The following is a 6,000-nucleotide window of genomic DNA, read 5'->3' as shown; positions in this document are numbered from 1 at the left end:
TACCCGAATAAATTTTAAGTTTATATTATAGTTTTATATCACATATTCAAACGGGCCTAAGTTTCTAGTTAAGTAGAAAAAAACAAGTCACTGAATTTGTGGCTCTAACATTTTGTAAACCAAAACAAATTAGAATATGATGAAAGGAAAATTGCAGCCATTTTTCCTTCTTTTTTTTTAAAAGAAATTGACAACGGATAAATTCTATAATTAACAAATAAAATTAGTCGTTAATCTTATTTGGCCATGGATAAGTGATGAGTATTTAAAAATTGTCAGTTATGACTTATGAGTAATGTAGCAATGAATTAGCAATAAAGTTTACAACTAATTTAATTTTTTTTTAGTGATTTATTCATTTAAAAATTAGGTACTCTTCTGCTTTTATTTCGTTGTCATTATTTTGGTCAATCAGGCTCTTTGTATGTGAGTCAAATCATTTCAATAATAATATAATATAATATAATATAATATAATATAATATAATATAATATAATATAGAAAAAGATTCAAATGTACTATTAAATTATGCAAAATTTCAACGAAAGAAACAGAGGCCTTCATTTTATGACCTCGCAATCGCCTCTGAATATAATTTTAAATATATGCTCGATCAATTATATTTACAGTTGTAAAAGAGATTTACAATAAGGTGTTCGATATTTATATTAGAATCCCTCGACTAATTCAAATTCACGTAATATAATACCTATTTTAGATGGAAACTCTCCCAACATGATTTTTTCTACATTTAAAATTTGAACTCGAGACCTATCATAAAAAAGTTACATAGCATATTAATCCCACGACAAAATCTTTGTTTATAAATTACAAAAGTTGATATTATGTGATATGGTCTAAAATCTAAATATGTCATTTATTAAGGAGAAACCACATAATTAGATATACTTTACTATCATATATATTATTATTACATATACTTTTAAAATATTACGTATCTTACCACTAATTAAGTATTTTCTATCATATATTGAGAAAGATATATATATATATATATATATATATATATATATATATATTTGCTATCAAATACACTAAAATAGGGAGCGAGACGAGTGAGATGGAAATGGAGGCGAGTAAGATTTTATTATGTATCTCAGATACATGTGAATCACATTAGATATACATTAGCTACATGTATATGTATGTATTTTAGATATCGAATATATAGGAGAGTGGCGAGGGAGATTTGTTATGAATCCCAGACACATGCGAATCCACTTTGATACAATGTATCTAAAACAAATTTGACTCATGTATCCCGAGATACATGTATTTGGACGCACCAAAATCTGATAAGTTACATAATATTGCAAGCTAGAGTGTATCTAAATAATTAACGCTTAAAGTGGTAGAATTTATGTAAGATTTCCATTTATTAATAGTTTGGAGTCAATCATATTCTTGATATTGTAAACGGGATATATATATATATATATATATGGTATTTTTACAAATAATTTATGATATTTTTTTTGTTCCAATTTATGTAATGCATTTTTTTGTCAGTTTAAAAAATAATGATAAATTTCTATATTTAGAAACAATTTAACTTTAAAATGTTTATTTTATCCTTAATGAGATAGTAATTTATTGTCAAACAAACACATAAAACTTACTTCCTCCGTCCCATTTTATATGTCATCCCTTTCTATAAATAGTTGGTTCATAATACTTGTCATTTCATAAATCAATGCATAAATTACCATATTCTTCATTTTTTACCCTTGTGAGTTATTAGCCTTGAAAATATACATTTGACCAACTTAGAAAGCTAAGTAAATGATTCATGTTCATTGGTTAAATTAATTAATCAAAATAAATTAATTCATATTCATTGTTGAGTTCCAAAAAAATTAAATAAGGGTAAAAGGGTAAAGTTACATCATTTCTTAATGCAAGTGCAAAGTAAAAATGTGACATATAAAATGTGACGGAGAAAGTATTTTAGACCACAAGTTTCAAAAATATTTCTTAAACTTTGTGTCAAGTCAAACAACATCACATAAATTGAGATAGAAGAAATATTAATATATGCTATAAGTACTCCCTATGTCCCTAATTACTTGCCCACTTTTAAATTGACACACCTATAAAGAAATCAATTAATGACATAATGAGTTTACCATTTTACCCCTATTAATTATAAAGTGGATGAAAAGTTCTGCATTTTAAAAAGTAATTAGTCATTTAATTGAGGGTATAATAGGTAAAAAAATTTATCATTTCTTGATTTGTCAAATGGACAAGTAATTAGGGACAACTATAAAAGAAAAAACGAACAAGTAATTAGGGACAGAGGGAGTATCAGTTAACAATTTGGATATATCATTGTTATTATCATTGTTAATGGGAACATATTTACTTTATTTCAAGACCAAACTTTACCCCTCAATTAAAATAGACATAATACATAAATATGCATTTAATTTGACTTCAATTGACATCTATGTCCTTTAACTTAGGATGTATACAAATAGTCACTTATATTTTTATAAAATTAAACAAATAGACATACGTTCTACGTACATAATACATGTAGGATGCCACACGGAACGCAAAATTGTCATGTAGGATGCCCATATGATGAATATGTCTATTTTTGTTCAATTTTATACATTTTTAAATGTATACTTATGTACACTCAAAATTAGAGAATATAAATATCAATTAAAACTAAATTAAATGACATATTTATATATTATGCTTTTAAAATTCAACGATGAGTTCTTTCAAAATATTGACTCGTTCTTCTCTATTTAAAGGTACTACAGAAAGATCTGCAATTAAATAAATAGATCTACATACGAATGAATTGAATATAACTTGGTGGACCAAAAAAATGTTCATGATGTAATATATTTATGCTTATTATAAGGACATTTTTCTCCAACAAGATAAGACTAGCCTAATAATGCCAAAAAGTTGGCCAAAAGAAAAACAATAAACTTACGTTGTGCATATTGAAAGAATTATTTACACAATAAGATCATATCAAGTAATTATATTTTCATTTAATTTAGTCAGTGCGATAAGAATAATAATAATTTTATATTAAAATATAAGATTAGTTTTATCTAATTATAAGTATTATTTAATTTTAATATTATTTTCTTTCATAATATATATTAAAATGATGAAATTAACTACCCCATATACAAAACCGGATATATCTATAAAATAATTTTGTTTATTTCATTCAACCGATCAAACGATCTCTTAATTTCTTTTAATCTTCTAGAAAGATTGAATATTAACTATACGACGTATTGTAATATCAACCGGTCTTCAAAATCAATCAAGAATATAATCAAAAGAAAGAAGATTCATTGTCTTTAGGACAAAGCATCTAACATATGATACCTATTTATGTGGGGTAAAAAGAGTCTAAAAATGGTCAATTTAGTATCGAAAACTACAAATTATATAATGTCATAACAAGTGAATATAATTATTTCCTTAGTCCAACTATAGTTGTCCACTATTGACTTGACACATCCCTTAATAAACAATAAATAATCGGAATAGTATTATATATTATCCTTTGACTTTATTAAAATATGAAGTTTTAAAAATGTGTTAGATGATAAATAATATTTAATAGCAAGGGTATAATAGACACAAAAGGTAAATTATCTCTTAATTTTTAAAATTAGATAAATATTATCGAACAACTATTTTTAGTATAGTGAACAACTAGTATTGGACAGAGGGAGGGAGGGAGTATGTCCTAACTCACCTTAAATAATATTCACCAGAACTATTTAAGAAATAACAAATTTGATGACGTCAATATACCAATTTTTAACTATTAAACTAGATAATGTTGCCCAATAATATAAATGGTATGTTTTGGGGCTAATAACCGAGTTTTTGAAGCGATTGTTTGCGTGGATAAAGGAATAAGTTTTTTTTATCACAAACCTGTACTTTCTTTGACGCTATTTAAGGCATAATAAGACTACCCACATACAACATTTTTGAAATATTTTATGTTGTCAATTATCATGATTTACATTATTTTTACGATAGATTCACTTCAAGAATCAGTGGAATTTTTTGTATTTTTTTCAAAACATATTTTATGTTGTCAATTATCATGATTTATAGTATTTTTACGCAATTTTTAAATATAAAAAAAAACTGAAAAAAATAAGACAAATAAATTAAAATGGACCCAATATATGTTATTTTTGGTGTCTCAATTTATGTGACACAAATGAAATTTGGAGAGTCATCCAAATTTTTATTTTTTTTAAAAAAATATTTTAAGTTATTAATTATTGTGATTTATAATATTTTTATGTAACTTTCAAATAACGTACATTACTGATCACTTTGTCCTAATTTATGTGATATGGACAAAATTACAAAATTAACCCTTTTAAAATATCTTTAAGATATTTTAAGTTGTTAATTATTATTATTTATAATACTTTTTTGGTAATTTTAAAATGATATGTGTTATTTTTTCTGTCCCAATATTTGTGAGTCTGATAGAATTCTGAGAGTCAACCTATTTTATTATATAGCTTTTAAAAATTTTAAATTGGTAATTATTGTAATTTTAATGCTTTTTAAGTCATTTGTAAATGATATATGTTGCTTCCTTGATTGAGACTTTTCCATTTGTGATATATATATTATTTCAAAAGGGAGTTTATGCTTAAGTATAATATATAATATTCAAGATTGAGACTTTTAAAAGGGAGTTTATCTTCAAAGAAATGGAGTTTATGCCCAAGTATAATATATAATATTCAAGATTGAGACTTTTAAAAGGGAGTTTATCTTCAAAGAAAGGGAGTTTATGCCCAAGTATAATATATAATATTCAAGATTGGGAAAAGTCCCAATTGAGACTTTTAAAAGGGAGTTTATGTTCAAGATTGAGACTTTTAAAAGGGAGTTTATGCCCAAATATAATATATAATATTCAAGATTGGGAAAAGTCTCAATCTTGAATATTATCTATTATACTTGGACATAAACTCCATTTTATTATAGGGAAAATTTTCAAAACAATAATATTTTAGCTTTTAATGGGACTCCTTAGCAATAGTTTCACTATTTATTTAAAATGTCAATATTTTAGTTTGTTAAGGATTGAGTTATGTATTTATTTTATTTTGATTAATTTGAAAGAATACAAATAATTAATAACTGAATAGAGAAAATCATGGAACAAAAAATTTCAAAAAAGGTAATTTTTTTTTAAAATTTAACATCAGTTACGTTTTTGAAAAAGCATATGTTGCCATTTTTCTTTCTAGCGTTTTTTTCTTTGTTCTTAAGAATTTCAATTTTATTTTGGAAACAGTAGATTGTATTTTATATCTTATATGAGTGGAAGTGTTGGAAAATTTCTAATGCCCTCTGTTTTGGATATTTAAATGTTTGAACTTCTTTGAATATGTGTTCATCCGAAATGTATTCGAATACCTAATGATATGTATAACTAATTTAAAATACAAAAAATGTTGGTATTGATTTATTATGAATACAACTCTTTGGCATTCTAGTTCAAGTACAAAAATAAAGGCAGTTGTTATATACCAAAATATAAATACAAATTAGATGTAGATCAAAATGATATTGAAAAATACAATTGCGATGAATACATATATAATACATAGAATAAGTTTATTCAAAATAAATTGTATTTATATTTCAATATCCAATTTTGTTATATTATTATTTCACTTTAAATTTGCAGAAAGTATTTTCTAGCTTAGTATTTATTTCAAATATCATGTTGTATTTCAATAACATTTTGTATATCAAATGCAGAATGAATACCAATAATTTTGTATTCCCCTTCTTGTGATGTATTCATCACACAATTTTATATATTATGTATTCATAAAATTATATTGCTTTAGCCAAATAAAATACAAAATATGTCTTACTAAGTTTGTATTTCAAATATTAGGTTGTATTTCAGTATGATTTTGTATTTCAAACGAAAAAATGAATACC

The sequence above is a fragment of the Solanum stenotomum genome, chromosome 2 (genome assembly GCF_019186545.1).
Source record: "Solanum stenotomum isolate F172 chromosome 2, ASM1918654v1, whole genome shotgun sequence".
In the NCBI taxonomy this organism is placed as follows: Eukaryota; Viridiplantae; Streptophyta; class Magnoliopsida; order Solanales; family Solanaceae; genus Solanum; species Solanum stenotomum.
The sequence above is the reverse complement of the archived record's forward strand: the minus strand, read 5'-3'. Positions refer to the sequence as shown.